The sequence below is a fragment of the Xyrauchen texanus genome, chromosome 10 (genome assembly GCF_025860055.1).
Source record: "Xyrauchen texanus isolate HMW12.3.18 chromosome 10, RBS_HiC_50CHRs, whole genome shotgun sequence".
In the NCBI taxonomy this organism is placed as follows: Eukaryota; Metazoa; Chordata; class Actinopteri; order Cypriniformes; family Catostomidae; genus Xyrauchen; species Xyrauchen texanus.
The window spans coordinates 44,818,307-44,835,718 of NC_068285.1; the positions used below are offsets into that span (position 1 = coordinate 44,818,307).

Here is a 17,412-nt window from a genome sequence, read left to right on the forward strand (position 1 = left end):
CTGTAAGGCGGGGCTTCCTATCTGTACATCCATTGGCCATTATAATTTCTCCCATTCATTTTAATAGAAAAATTTAATTAATTTAATGGCCCATCTCTGCTAAATAGTCTCTGGTGCAGCTTCAAGGTAAAAGTGCTTCACATGTGCTTGAAGTAAATGTCTTATTCACTATTCACTGTATGTACAACTGGTTTGATTTGTATTTTTTGAGAAAATGCATTTGCTAACATGGACAAGCCATTCATGGTTGCTGGACTACTGTGTGTATTGTTATTTCCTTCTTCCTAATATATTATTAATTTATTCATGCTCAAGTAAATTACAAAAATGTAATGACTAAACAAAAATCAGAACAAACTGCTATTTACCATATACAATATAATTTATATAATTATTTTTTTCTGATTCTGAAGAAAGTTAAAGTTTTGTGTGAAATTGAGTAAATATTAAATAAGAGTTTATAAATGTTTTGAGCAATTTGATGTTTATGTTATTTACTACATTAAATTGTGTGATATATCATTGTATTGCTCTATCAGCCACCCTGATCTCTGGATATCGGCCATTAAAAAACCCATATCGGTCGACCACTAATAATTTCCACCACACAAAACAATTTTGCCCCTAATAAAGTCTTCCAAAAGTTAGTGTACTTGTTGACCACGTGGACAAAAGTGTCAGAGAAGAGCATGCTTGAGATGAAATATGAGACAAGTGATGTGTGAAGAAAACAAAGAAAAATCTAAATCAATGTGACTGATGTGAGCATATTGAGTTAGAATGGAAAGAGATTCACAAATAAATGTCAGGAGTTTCATAAAAATGAGAATTGCCAATAAAAAAAGTATATTTTTGAACTCACAAACACAACTCTGTCCAGCATTCATTTGCGAATTGTACACATTTATTTATGGATTGCGTGCTGTGCATTTGTGGATGGCAGCTCATATTTGTGAATTCTGAAACATTTCTTGTGCGAGAGCTGTGGGCAATCCACAAATTGGTGGACTCCACCCATCGTCTCCTCAAGCCAATCAGATAACGGCCACATTACTCAAGACCAATCGTACAAGTTATATCTTCAACCAGTCACGCTTCATTTCAAAATCAGGGCGGGACCAGAGTCACAGCGCTCTCATGAGCATGGAATCATGCAAGCACAGACAGATAAACTCCCAAGACCGCAAACTATTAAAGCAACAGATGTCATCAGAGTAATACTGTGATTTAAGGTTTGTATCATTTTCTCTCGGTTATAAACGTGTGGTGTCTTATTAAATGTCGACAGCTGAAAATTTGTAGAGTGTCCTGATCATTAGCTTTAAAGCTAACCTGGCTGACTGTATGAGTCTGCTATTTTAGTTTTAAAGTTTCTTTACTGAAATGTGTCATCAAAACCTTTACACTTAATGTTACATGGCAGATCCAAACAGACACACTACTAGACACTACAAAAGATCCGTAGTACAGATAGTGTCTTTATAAAACATGAATCATATTAGATGATCTTAGGAGCACAAACCATCAATGAATACCCTATATTACACAGTGTACAAGATCTGCTATGCCAATCATTTGGTTTAGCATTTAATAAAAGCATTTCTAAGGTAATATTTATTAGAATTTTGAATTTTAGCAATTTGTGTGAATGTTTTAGGAGGTACTATTACAGGGTCCCTTTCTAAAATACAGCATCATGTTCTGAGGTGATAATTGACTCACTGTTTATTACCATCTTTTTCAGATGTGCACAGTGCATTATCCTGCTGAAAGAGGCCACTGTCATCAGGGAATACCATTGCCATGAAGGGGTGTACATGATCTGCAACAACCTTTAGGTAGGTGGTACGTGTCAAAGTCCACATGAATGCCAGGACACAAGGATTCCCAGCAGAACATTGCCCAGAGCATCACACTGTCTCCGCCGGCCTGCATTCTTCCCATAGTGCATCCTTCTGCCATCTCTTCCCCAGGTAAACGACGCACACGCACCCGGCCGTCCATATGAACTAAAAGAAAACGTGATCCATCAGACCAGGCCACCTTCATTGGTCCATGGTCCAGTTCTGACAATCACGTGCCCACTGTAGGCACTTTCGGCAGTGGATAGGGGTCAGCAAAGGCACTCTGTCTGTGGCTATGCAGCCCCATACACAGCAAAGTACATTGCACTGTGTGTGCTGACACCTTTCTATTGTGGCCAGCATTTAGTTTTTCAGCAATTTGTACTACAGTAGCTCTTCTGTGGGATCAGACCAGACAGGATAGCCTTTGCTCCTGACGGCTTAAAGCGCCCATGACCCTGTCACCGGTTGTCCTTCCTTAGACCACTTTTGGTAGGTACCAACCACTGCATACTGGGATCACCCCACAAGACCTGCCGTTCTGGAGATGCTCTGACCCAGTCAACTAGCCATCATAATTTGGCCCTTGTCAAAGTCACTCCGATCCTTACGCTTGCCCATTTTTCCTGCTTCCAACACATGAAATTCAAGAACTGACTGTTCACTTGCTGTCTAATATATCCCACCCCTTGACAGGTGCCATTTTAACAAGATAATCAAATGTTATTCACTTTTAATGTTGTGGCTGATCAGTGAATTTAAACAAGACTTTAGTCAACAGTGCTATAACTGTCGTAAGTTCAAGAAACATCCAATGCTGTGTCCAGACTAGCTTGTTCACTATTCCCCACATGGCAACTGCAAAATAGTTTACTATGTAGGGAAACAGTGAGCAAAAATACTACTACTTCGCATTGTTCTTGATGTTACAAACAAGCTGTATCCAAAATGACAAAAAAAAAAAAAAAACACTTAATCTCATCTAACCATTCAGACTGAACCACAATTTAAGCAGTTTTGCTCTTTAGACTCTTTAGATAAGTCATATACTGCAAACACTGCAGGTATAATCCAGTGATGTACTGGATTTCTTTTGGATGAATGCAATATTATGGCAAACACCTGACAGTAAGATTTATGATCCTGCCCCAGTCTTTTAATCTTTAGGATATGAAATACAAACCTTAGGGAAGTTCACCCGTCTGTGTGGCCTCTGGTATTAGATGGAGAACACGGCTGATAACTGAAGCACTTATCTTGTTACACACTTATAGAAGATGAAGGTCAATGGCTATCACTAGAATCACGAAAGCTGCTCTTTGTCCAGAAACAAGGAAACAATTCTGTTCAATTACTGCAGATATTGTTGACTTTTGTGTCACAAACTACTTGCTATGTTCTTTTGTAAGTTGTTTTAGATAAAGCATCTGCCAAATGACTAAATGTGAAAGGAAAGGACTTGCACAGCTTCAATCATTATAACGGGAGCAATCTTTTGCCACTTTTAGAGCTCTACCTCTCAAACTTCAATTTTGTTCACCTACCAGAGATAAGATGTGTGCTACAGTTGTTAATACGGCATGTATCCAGCTGTCTCACTTCATTGCAGCAGTTCATGTGTCCATTTGCGGTTGCTTCTTCGGATATCTAAGCACTTTCTTTTCCATTAGTTCCAGGCATCCAGGGAGCATCCAGCTACTGAACAACATGGTCCACATTTTAATAATTATATTTTATGACAATTGGGTTAGTAGTTAGTAGCATTAATCATTTTAAAGTCACTAGGACTGAAGCACCTCCCGCTGTTGTTTTGAAGACTAGCTGGAAATGTTTAACCCCCCTATGGTATTGAAAAATGGCATCTCCCTTTGGTATTTGCAATCATTTTTGAATGGAAGGTTCAGATGTTTCATTTTTTTATCATGATGATGATATTGATACCATTTCTTCTTCCCTGAAGTAAAAACAATCAAATTATGCAGTTCTTTTGGTTTTTTTTTAAATCTTATTTACAAATACATTTCTAAATTTGACCATTCATTTGCATATACAAATAAGCACATTTTAACATCACTCCTATAAGTAAATAAAAATAAGAATGTGACATAAATTGAAGGCAGATTTCTGTCTGGTGAACAAAATATAAATAAGATGACATGAAAACCATGTCATGCCGGTAGATGACTATAGCCACCCACTGTGTAGTCTGCTGGTTGCTGTAACCTAATTTAATATTTTATCACAAGATATGCATTTGGATATATATTTAGACATTATCAAACAACTACTTGTCAAAGTTTAGCATTATAAAATTGATTTGAACTGTCAGTTAATGTCATTATGCTTGCAATCAAACCTGACCATGGTGTTACAAAGAGAAGACACAGAATAAGTATTTATCTACCAATAATTTATTTCAAACATTAAAATGTAATAACTCAAAGTAAATACACAATAATGTCAAGAAAATTAACATCATGAAGCAAAGATGAACTGCAAAATCTGAAAAATCAATTACATTATAAAACAGAAAAATAAACATTTTGCAGTTTCAAACTTTCTATAGTAATCTTTAACATCCAATGCCTCCAGAAGATTCTATCAGTCACATGGACTGACAGAATTCCGCATACAGAAATCCTTTGTAGCACTAACAGTACCAGCATCGAATACATACTAAAGCAACACCAGCTTAGATGCTTGGACACATCATACACATGCCTGAAGAGAGGCACAAAGCTAAACCTGCCCCCTCCAGCCAAACATTCATCTATTCTGTATGCAACCAAATCTGCCAGTCAAGGATTGGATTGCACAGCCTCCAAAAAACTCATAAATAAAGGAGAAGATGGTCATTATCAGACTACGATGGACAACCACAAGCAAGCGTGCACGAGTGTGTGTGAGTGTCAGATTGCAGTCATCAGCTGGAAAAAAACAGATGACTTGTAAAGCCAACAGTGACCAAAATATGGCTGTAGAGCTTCACTCGTTGATGCCCTGGTTCTCTCTCTGTGTGTGTGTGTGTGTGTGTGTGTGTGTGTGTGTGTGTTATCATCTCACCCCTTAATTTATGTGTTTAACATCATGGCTGATTTATTGTAATTTATGACAAATGTAACCAACAAAGCTCTCTGTGTAATAGTCTCACCAGTTCATTTGTGTGTGTGTGTGTGTGTGTGTGTGTGTGTGTGTATGTTTTGCTGTGAGGCTGTGAGGATGTGTTAGAGTCTCATCCTGTAATGTCTGTGTTTTTCTGTACATTGTGGCTGAATTATTAATTGTATTTGACAGATTAAAAAAACTGCTCTGTTTTTTTTTGGTCTTTCCCATTAATTTTTCATTGGTCGGTCAATTTTGACCACAAATACCAACGGTGTTGCTTTTTGTTTTACGACCACTTAGACTTATCTAATCAAGGCCAATTTTTGTTCAGATGGCAAATAAAGGAATAGTCATCCAAGTCTTGCACTGCTCAGTTAATGGAAACCATTTTAAATAAATGAGGAAAATGTATTTTGGTCAAAAATGACCAAATAACATAGGAGGGTTATGGGACAAAGAAGTCACTTCCTTAAATCAACAAACAGTCCTTGAAATGGTCTATATTTTAATGATATATTCTATCTCTCAAATATTATTCAAATAACAGAATTATATTGGATGTTTCACAATATGATCACACAGGAAATAGATATATTGCTTCTGAAAGTTCATGAACCCTGAAATCAACCCCATTCAGCTTAATTGCTGACAAGTGCCATCCCAAATTAATTCAAGTGTGAAGGTGTTACTGATAGTGCTAGCAGCCTCCGAGTCATGGGTTGTGGTCCTGTGTGAAACATGTAGTTCAGATAAATAATGGTGAGAGTGATTGCACAGATTTATTTTTTGCTCTTAAGTTACATTTTTAATCCACTGACGGTTAGGTTTAGGGTTTGGGATAGGGCATAAGATCAATGAAAAATGTGTTCCTGTTTTCCGTATTACAACATTCATATCTAAAAAATACAACTTACTTTTTGGCGCACCTCTGTGGACATTTCACACAGAAACATTAATTCACTTTTATTGAATAATATCCATTAACGAGTCAAAGTTCTTCCATTAAATGATAATAAAGTGTGTTTAGCTAAGGTTTAACAGAGACAGCTGTTGAAAACACGGTGAATTACTCTCTTTGTTTTGATTATTGTGACGATAGCGTTGCGGCGACGTATCAGTTTGTTTGTCTTGAGATGTCTCTGATAATCAATGAACCCCTCAAAGTCACGACGTAATCAATCTCGAAATTCAAAATAAGCTCCCTCTTTGATACGTTTGTTTTTAGTTGTCGGGTAATTGTTACTGGATTTCAAATTTAGTGAAAAGTCACATCATACGTGATCACTATCGATCATCGTTTTCATGATCAATCATTAATCCCACGTCCGAATACTCGAGTACTCGTGCCCATCCCTATAGCTTACATAAAAAATATAGATTGTAATTTGCTCCACATGAAAAAATGGAATTTCTATTTATTTAAATGAATCATCGTGATTTTAATATCAAAAGGAAATAATGTATAACTGTGATTTTTGTCATAATCGTGCAGCCCTTATCATCAGTATTATGGCCAGTAAAATAAAAATCACAGTACAAACAAATCTTATATCAGACAATAAAATAACCATGTTTCCAGCGCAAAACCATCTGTCTATCTGTCAGTGTCTGTATGTATTTAGCACTTCACAAACACAGACACATGAAGACACATCATTAAGTATTCCACAAGAACGCCAGCAAATAAACCACACTTACCTGTTCTTATGTCAACTACTCCACACAACAGACTAAACAAAACTTAAGAAATAACTGAAGAAATGGTGTGACAGTTCATTCCCTTCTGAAGCACTTTCAACAGAGTGAAAGGCAACATGGATGTTTCATCCTAATAACATTCTGCAGTTAAATCCCATGGAATAAAGCACAATCTCTTCCACGTGAATATGAATACTATATGGAAATCCAGAGGAATTTGAGGAATAGATTATTTACAGTCACTGGCACTCCAAGATAAGTTGTATGTCTTGGCGGCTATAGCATTGATTTTTTTTAGGGCTCAAGGGAGGCTCAGTTAAGTACACTAAGCATTCATTTAACATCTAAAAATACAAAATACAACAGCAGAGCAAACTAATTGCAGCCTGGAAAGAGATGACTGTGTTTGGCATCATGGGAAATATAATTTCAGCCGATAAACACATAAAAGAAGCATGTGGTAATGAGTATCAAGGCAGATAAAGAGGAGGTTATCTCTTCCTTCCTTCTACAGTTTAATCTTCATTACACAACACTGACGCCCTACAACTGGGCCTCAGGTCTTGGACATAGATGCTTGTAAAATAATCCTTATTTGATCCCAGTTCACATTAGCGATTTGAATTGATTCGATTCCAATTCATTTGGGTAGATTTCAGTTGTAGCTTAAGTTCATTTTACTTGAATGAAATAGCCTATGTTTTCTTCAAACTAATGCACAGTAAGTTATTCAGGAAACCATCTGAATTGGAACCATATGAAAATAGGATTTTTTTTGGGCTGGAATATTTTATGTGTTAATTTTGCGATTCATATTTTTTGTTTAATGTGTTAAAAAAATCATTTTGTTTAACGTGTTAATTAATGTTCCTGACAGGAACAAACCCAGGCACTTTTGTACAATGGGCAAAACTTATGTGGGGTAAAACACCAATGTTTTACCCCACTTTATGTGGCTAATATACATATACTGTATATATTCAGAGGTACAAGCTCGACATGACATCACATCCTTGCACTGAAATTGATTGTGTGGAGTAGTGCATGTTTCAATACACTCAACGCATGTATAAACACGGGAGCGGATTTACTGTACAGAGAATGGAGACTTCACGTGAACCAGGTGTGCGAGAGATAAGGGTAAGCTCATATAGCCTGTAAATGCACAACTATCATCTGAACTAGTTTCAAAAGCAAAACTGTGAAAAAGAGACCCAGCGTGTGCACGATAGAGACTGAGAAGGACGTGTCCCTTGTGGACACTGAATGGCAGCCAGAGAAGATAGCAGTTTTGAGATTTTAAACCAAAATTCAACTTTGGCATTCAATGTGTTTTATATCTGTATGTATAGTGTATATATACTTGCCAATAAAGATCGGTATGAATTGAATCTGCCCATTCAATCATTTAATTAAAAAAAGTCCACTGGAAAACACGTCCACTGATTTTATGAAAGATATACACTCACCTAAAAAATTATCAGGAACACCATACTAATACTGTGTTTGACCCCCTTTCGCCTTCAGAACTGCCTTAATTCTACGTGACATTGATTCAACAAGGTGCTGAAAGCATTCTTTAGAAATGTTGGCCCATATTGATAGGATAGCATCTTGCAGTTGATGGAGATTTGTCCATCCAGGGCACATCCAGGGCACGAAGCTCCCGTTCCACCACATCAGAAAAATACTCTATTGGGTTGAGATCTGGTGACTGTGGGGGCCATTTTAGTACAGTGAACTCATTGTCATGTTCAAGAAACCAATTTGAAATGATTCAAGCTTTGTGACATGGTGCATTATCCTGCTGGAAGTAGCCATCAGAGGATGGGTACATGGTGGCCATAAAGGGATGGACATGGTCAGAAACAATGCTCAGGTAGGCCGTGGCATTTAAACGATGCCCAATTGGCACTAAGGGGCCTAAAGTGTGCCAAGAAAACATCCCCCACACCATTACACCACCACCACCAGCCTGCACAGTGGTAACAAGGCATGATGGATCCATGTTCTCATTCTGTTTATGCCAAATTCTGACTACCATCTGAATGTCTCAACAGAAATCGAGACTCATCAGACCAGGCAACATTTTTCCAGTCTTCAACTGTCCAATTTTGGTGAGCTCTTGCAAATTGTAGCCTCTTTTTCCTATTTGTAGTGGAGATGAGTGGTACCCGGTGGGGTCTTCTGCTGTTGTAGCCCATCCGCCTCAAGGTTGTGCGTGTTGTGGCTTCACAAATGCTTTGCTGCATACCTCGGTTGTAACGAGTGGTTATTTCAGGCAAAGTTGCTCTTCTATCAGCTTGAATCAGTCGGCCCATTCTCCTCTGACCTCTAGCATCAACAAGGCATTTTCGCCCACAGGACTGCCGCATACTGGATGTTTTTCCCTTTTCACACCATTCTTTGTAAACCCTAGAAATGGTTGTGCGTGAAAATCCCAGTAACTGAGCAGATTGTGAAATACTCAGACCGGCCAGTCTGGCACCAACAACCATGCCGCGCTCAAAATTGCTTAAATCACCTTTCTTTCCCCATTCTGACATTCAGTTTGGAGTTCAGGAGATTGTCTTGACCAGGACCACACCCCTAAATGCATTGAAGCAACTGCCATGTGATTGGTTGATTAGATAATTGCATTAATGAGAAATTGAACAGGTGTTCCTAATAATCCTTTAGGTGAGTGTATAATTAAAATATTGCTCTGTTCATTTTAGCATCCTGTACATCCCGTACACAGTAACATGGACTCAACTGCTGGTGTGAATTTGGGGCGGGGTTATCTGGGACAATCAGACAAACCCACATCGGTTTACAACCAATCACCAAACAATACTGACACAAATTTGGAAAAAAAAAAAAATTCAAATAAACCATCTACTCAGTTTATACCATCAAACACCCATAATGTGAATTTCCACCATGTTTGATTTTCAGCAAAGAGGTCAATTTGTGAAATTTAGATCCTCTATTGGTCAAACATCTTTAAATAAATATGCAGGTTATCAACTTGACATTTAGTACGTAGCAAAAGATTTAAATTCTATGCATCCCATGTTTACATGAGCGTGAATAGGACATACATTCTAGCATGATCACACATAAACATAGCACTACTCCATCCACAAATTAGATTGATTGATTAGATCAGATTGAGGTCAGACTCCAATGCCTTGACTTTGTTGTCCTTAAGCCATTTTGGCACAACTTTGGAGGTATACTTGAAGTCATTGTTCATTTGGAAGACCCATTTGTGACCAAGCTTTAACTTTCTGGCTGATGTCTTGAGATGTTGCTTCAATATATCCATAAAATTTTCCTTCCTCATGATGTCATCTATTTTGTGACGTGCACCAGTCCCTCCTGCAGCAAAGCACCCCCACAACATGATGGTGCCACCCCCATGCTTCACGGTTGGGATGGTGTTCTTCAGCTTGCAAGCTTCACCCTTTTTCCTCCAAACATAACAATGGCCATACTGTTCAATATTTGTTTCATCAGACCAGAGAACATTTGTCCAAAAAGTAAGATCTTTGTCCCATGTGCACTTGCAAACTGTAGTCTGGCTTTTTTATGGTGTTTTGGAGCAGTGGTTCTTCCTCCCTGAGCAGCCATTCAGGTTATATCGATATAGGACTTGTTTAACTGTGGATATAGATACTTGTCTACCTGTTTCCTCCAGCATCTTCACAAGGTCCTTTGCTGTTGTTCTGGGATTGATTTGCACTTTTCGCACCAAACTACGTTCATCTCTAGGAGACTGAATGCATCTCTTTCCTGAGCGGTATTATCGCTCCATGTTCCCATGGTGTTTATACATGCTATACTATACTGTAGTTTGTAGAGATGAACGTGATACCTTCAGCCATTTGGAAATTGCTCCCAAGGATGAACCAGAGGTCTTGGCTGATTTCTTTAGATTTTTCCATGATGTCAAGCAAAGTGAAACTGAGTTTGAAGGCAGCCCTTAAAATACACCCACAGGTACACCTCCAATCAGAAGCTAATTGTCTAAAGGCTTGACATCATTTTCTGGAATTTTCAAGCTGCTTAAAGACACAGTTAACTTAGTATATGTATACATCTGACCCACTGGAATTGTGATAGTCAATTAAAAGTGAAACAATCTGTCTGTAAACAATTATTGGAAGAATTACTCATTTCATGCACAAAGTAGATGTCCTAAATGACTTGCGAAAACTATAGTTTGCTAATATGAAATTTGTGGAGTGGTTGAAAAATGAGTTTTAATGACTTCAACCTAAGTGTATGTAAACTTCTGACTTCAACTGTAGCTTGACTCCACAGTCCACACACCCAATAAAGTGTCACCCACCATAAATTCTCACACAGATGTTTATACAGTTGGAGAAAATGAGAAACTATTGAGCAACAGGCTTTGGCTTGCTGACTTTATGGCCTCTAATCATTATATGTAAACATATTGTAAGATAAAATGCTAAATAGCTCAACAAATGAATTGCAAAACTTATCATGCTGAACATCAATTCTTATTTGGGGTTTAGCGCATAATCAAAGAATGTAATGTTCCAGTATTTTATTATTTTGGCTAATACATTTACTGCATTTTTTGCATACAAAGCTACTGAGAACCTATTAAAAGCATTGAGGGTGTTTTATATGCCTGTAGTCAGTATAGGCAGAGTTCAACATTAACAGTTGTCCGCTTGTCCAGGATGATCACAAAAAAAACTAAAAAAATAGACCACTGAACAAATAAGGTTGAGACAACTAGTTAAGGACAGACAGACAGACAGACAGACAGACAGATAGATAGATAATAACTTCATTTAATAATTTAATTAGAATTGTTTTAACACCAATCATAGTCAAACTATCACAAACTGTTTGACTTGAAAAAATACCCCCCAAAAATGTAAAGAGCCATTTGGTGAGGTGAACTGAACGACCAGGCTCACTGAAAAGAGCTGGAATGCCCATCAGTACTGCGAGCTGAAGGGTGTGCACGGTGTGGGAACGGATTCCCAGAGACTTTGATTTGCAAGAACCACGTTGCTAGCATTATCAAAAACACATGCTAGAACTTTCTCAGAAGTCGACAGTCACTTTTCTGTTGTACTCTTTAGGTAATTGGCTATGTTTACTGCGGTGTGTCTTTCACTGAAACTGTGTGTCTCTAATACTGCACAGTGAATTTTCCATTCATGCCAGTGTTAAACAGAAGTCAGTAGTTAGCAAAGACCATGAATCAGTAGTAACAACCACCCTCTCTGGCTTTGACTGACATTCGATGATGATACCCTCATTTCGTACAAAGCATCGATTCTTGATGTAAAGGTCCTGCGCGAGGGTACTTCATAGTGGGGCTCGATGTAATGCATGAATTCTTTCAATCCTTCCCCTCTGACAACACTTAGGGGCTTCAAGTCTTAGTAGGTTAGTATTTCAGCTATAGCAGTGTAATTTTTTTCTCTGTGTGCATGGCATGGCTCGCTGTGGTAAAATGCTGGTTTGCATCTTCCTTTTCACTCGTCATTTTGTGTTTAAATGAGGGGTGATGGCGCATTGTACTTGTCATAAAGTTATATGACAGCTTGGTGCTGCACATCTTGCACACCTCCATTATTTCATATTTCGCACCAGCTTTCACATCTGTGGGCAACGGTCCCGACTACCACCCAAAACACTACTGTAACCAATCACAAAAATGCAAGATAAAGCCTTATAAAAGCATGAAAACTGCATGATCATCATTTTGATCCTTGCATATGTCCCTGGTCTTTTCAGATGTTGCAGGATATGATGCAATCCCTAAATCCCTAAATTCTGAAAGATTTGTAGAAGAATATTTCAGCTCTGTATGTCCTAACAATGCAAGTGAATGGTGGCCAGAACTTTGAAGCACCAAAAAGCACATATAATCAGCATTAAAAAGTAATCCATAAAAATCCAGTGCTTTAATCCATGTCTTATGAAGCAATTCAAATGGTAATGGGTGAGAAAATAACAAAATATAGGACTAACTCTTTTTTTCACTATACATTTTGCCATTGCAGTCTAAGCATGATAGTGCATGACGCATTGGCAGAGCACTAGATGGCGCTATAGGAAGTGTAATCAAGCTTGAAATCATGATCACCGAGGAGACTGCTATCAAGATTTATAGAGTTACATTTTGGTGTGTTCTCACCTGAAAATGATTGTATCGCTTCAGAAGACATAGATTAAAAAACTGGAGTCTTATGGATAACTTTATGTGACTTTATTTGCTTTTTTTTGGAGCTTCAAAGTTTTGGCCACCATTCACATGCATTGTATGGATCTACAGATCTGAAATATCCTTCTAAATAATTTCATTTGTGTTCTGCAGAAGAAAGAAAGTCATACACATCCGGGATGGCATTGTAGGTGCAGTGAGGTCCACACACCGGTGTACCATACATGTACAGTATATGTAGTAATTATACATAGTTTTTAACCCTTTCATAAGTACCATCACACATATGTGACTGTTAATAACTGGGGCCCACAGAGTAGCGTCACACATATGTGATTCTTCAACATCCAGTTACATTACAAGCTGCCAGATTCAAATTGGCTTTCGTTCTGACACAGGCTGCGCTGGTTAAGCGTCTGTAATTTATATTCGCTCAAACAGATACTCTACAGTCTTTTAAATCACAGAATAAAACTATTTTATACACATACATCTAACTCGTCACCAAAGTATCATGATAAAAAGTTAACAGCTCTTATACACACAGGCAATACATCAAACACGATCTTCCTCCTATGCATGCAGCCATTTGTTTACATTAGTAGTGGTTGTCATTCGTCAAACAAACAATATTTTCAAGCACATAATATGTTTATTGTATCTAACAAACAGCCTAAAGTTCACCAATGTACCACAATAACAGTTCACAGCTTGAATATGCAGTCCTCATTTCTAAACGCGATCATCCCATGCACGCAGCCACGTCTACTTATTAGGTGCAGATGCGGTATTCATTCACACAAACAGCAACTTAAACAGTCTTTTCAGACATATAATACATTTATTTTCTGAAAAAGACAGCCAAACTATCACAAAAGCACCACGATAATGGTTTAAAACTTGTATACTCAAAGTGAAAACATAATGATTGTGCGTGATTATCCGATGCACGCAGCCCAGTCGGTTTACATTAGCGCTTGTCACGCACACACACACAAACTGTCTGAGAAGTCAAACAGTGCATCAAACCATACTGCTGATATTATTTGTTCATTTAAATGTTTTTTACAGATAAACCACAAAACAAATACAGTACAGTAGACATAACCACATGTTTACCATATTATACAGAGTAATTTTTTTATTACCAGAAATCAATTTTTTTATAAAATAAATAAATACTCTACACTCTGCCCACCTCTACTGGCTGTGCAGTGTCATGTGCAAAAATAACTCACTCCAGGGGGCTCTGCAGGGGAATTTAGACCCTACTCATGAAAAGTTTAAAAGTTCTTAATTCACAGAATGTGACATCACAACGGGCAATTAGGTAAAGAAATGTGTGATACAGCAGTTTTTTTCAGGATGAATTCACATGATGAATTTTTCTGGCAACATGAAGTGTAGTTAAAAAAATGTACTTTGGGCTTTAGTTTCATAAAAAGATTATTGGAACGAAATTGGAACGTTTTCGGATTTCATTCCTTGGACAGTTTTTAGTCTCTAATTATAATATTCCATATAATTATAACAATAATAGATTAAGTTTTTGTTTACAAACAAACAATCGTTCCGGCACACCTGGGTTCTTTTGGCCCCCCATCAAAAGAATTGAGTTCAATGGGCGTGCCACTTAAATTGAGCTGAAGATGCCTAAAAAGTGCTGTTTGTGGGTCGAAGCACCCTGTTTCCTACATATTATTGGAGATTTGGGCTTCATTAAATTACTATCAGGAACATTTGACAGGACTCGACAGGCTAATACAGCTCTGACCCTTCGAGGCATGAACTCCACAAGACCACTGAAAGTGCCCTGTGGTATCTGGCACCAAGATGTTAGCAGCAGATCCTTTAAGTTCTGCGAGTTGCAAGGTGGGGCCTCCATGGATCGGACTTGTTGGTCCAGTACATCCCATAGATGCTCAATCGGATTAATATCTGGGGAATTTGGAGGTCAAGTCAACACATTGAACTCTTTGTCATGTTCCTCAAACCATTCCTGAACAGTTTTTGCAGTGTGGCAGAGCACATTATCCAGCTGAAAGAGGCCATTGCCATCAGGGAATACCGTTGCCATGAAATGGTTTATGTGGTCTGTAACAATCTTTAGATAGGTATGTCAAATTAACATCAACATGAATGCCAGGACACAAGGATTCCCAGCAGAACATTGCCCAGAGCATCACACTGCCTCCACCAGCCTGCATTCTTTCCCATAGTGCATCCTGCTACCATCTCTTCCCCAAGTAAACGACGCACACGCACCCGGCCGTCCACATGATCTAAAAGAAAATGTGATCCATCAGACTAGGCCTCCTCCCATTGTTCCATGGTCCAGTTCTGATGCTCACGTGCCCACTGTAGGCGCTTTCGACTGTGGAAAGGGGTTGCTTGGCACTCTGACCGGTCTGCGGCTACACAGCCCCATACGCAGCAGGGTACATTGCACTGTGTGTCCTGACACCTTTCTATCATGTCCGGCATTTAGTTTGTCGGTAATTTGTTCTACAGTAGCTCTTCTGTGGAATCTGACCATATGGGCTAGCCTTTGCTCCCCACGCCTTGGGCGCCCATGACCCTGTCACCGGTTGTCCTTCCTTGGACCACTTTTGGTAGGTACTAACCACTGCATACTGGGATCACCCCACAAGACCTGCCGTTCTGGAGATGCTCTGACCCAGTCAACTAGCATCACAATTTGGCCCTTGTCAAAGTCGCTCAGATCCTTACGCTTGCCCATTTTTCCTGCTTCCAACACATGAAATTCAAGAACTGACTGTTCACTTGCTGTCTAATATATCCCACCCCTTGACAGGTGCCATTGTAACGAGATAATACATGTTATTTACTTCCCACAAGCTCGTCGAATCAATTTGATTCCAATTCATAATGTTTCAGTTATAGTGTCCAATGTGCTTTGTGTTTTCAAGCATGATTTGTATATACAAGTATTTACATTTATAGTTAAAACAGTACTGCCTCTTTCTGAACAGAGAAAAAACTTTAAACGTTTGACAGTTTAATAAAATAATGAGTGAACAATGCATTTCAAATGCCTAATTATACTTCACACAGAAAATGGAAGACAAAGTTGAGCAGTTTTGCTTTGTGGCGTGCAGTATTTCGCAGTGTGCTCTGTTGCATTCTGCACATTCTGGCATATGTATAGGCCATCTGGGTATTCCATGCATACTGTGTGTGTGTGTGTGTGTGTGGTGTGTGTGTGTGTACTGCACATGTACACACACTGCATGCTAAAGAAATAGCCTAGTATGAATAGTATGCTATACCATTCGACTCGGGTGTTAATAGTTACACGTCTATTTGGCTTTCCTGTGCATGTACAAACCGTTGCAACAATAGCGCAATCAAGCCAAGCAACCCAATTTGGAAGCAACTGTTGCAACGTTGGCAGCATTTGTTTTTTTTTTTATTCTGTTCACTGTTAAACATGATGTCATTTCTGCGAAGATATGTAAAAAAAAAAATTTAAATAAATGCCGTTTCTGTAAGTAGGTCAGACCTTTGCGCTTTGAGACAGTCAAGTAATACAGGCCAACTATAACACATTTAATTTCAAGAGCAAAATACAGTCCGATGACATAAAAGCTTATTATCACACCTAAATAAAAGTTTGCAGATGGAGGCGTGCATTATTAGCTACACCCGCAGCTATAAGTTCAGCTGCAACAACACCAGTGTACCGTGCTGGATAGAAATCCGATTTTAATGACATTACAGATAATATAAGCATGGATATCATAACGTGACCATTATACTTTCATGTATATATATATATATATATATATATATATATATATATATATATATATATATATATATATATATATATATATATCATCTTATTAAAAGCCTTCAGGAAGGGCTATAAAGAGACTGAAAGTGCAACAACATCCGCTTGCAAAAACACCTCAAACATGATCCAGTCGCTATGACATGTCGTCAAGTGAGCACAAGTAAACACCAGTTCCTATATTACAGCTAAACCGGATCTATACAGGGTACACTTGGATCGCGATGTTTAAACACGGGCACGGTTTGAACCACAGCAATGTGTTTCACTTCTCAAATCTGTAAAAATAATCATGTAAATAATGTCTTACCTCGAAGCTGGCACACGGAATTGTATCCTGTATTAAATATCCATGTGCTGTGAATGTGTGCTGCTGTGATCGGGCAGACGTGGCCTGAAATGACCCAGCAGAACAGATCAAGTCCAACATGGACCCGGAGAGAAAATGAGGAACCCGCTGCAGCGCTCTCATCTCATCGCTACAGGGCATCAGAGAGCACTTGACGTCTGCCCAAAGATGTTTTAACCCTTTACAGTAGTGGACCATAAATGAACAAATAAATAATACACGTATTTGGACACTTAAAAGATGTTGAAAGAGATTTTTTTTAATTATTATGATTAAATACAGCGAATACATTTTCACTATTGCCTGGCAGAGATTATGCTAAGTATGGAAGCTAAATCACGTGTAGGAATACAAACAAAAAAAACGAAAAAAATGTTGTCTGTATAGTCTTGCTTATAAAAGA

The 17,412-nt window shown here is 38.3% G+C and overlaps 1 protein-coding gene across 3 annotated transcripts in view; it reads right to left on the minus strand.

The window, feature by feature from the left end:
* The window catches only part of thrb (thyroid hormone receptor beta), a 158,656-nt gene extending 141,545 nt beyond the window's left edge, over positions 1–17,111 (minus strand). For all 3 annotated transcript variants that reach the window (XM_052135354.1, XM_052135350.1, XM_052135351.1), the window contains exon 1: positions 16,971–17,111. The gene's annotated coding sequence lies outside the window, so the exon portion shown is untranslated. The remainder of the gene's footprint in view (positions 1–16,970) is intronic.
* Between the last annotated feature and the right edge of the window lie 301 nt (positions 17,112–17,412).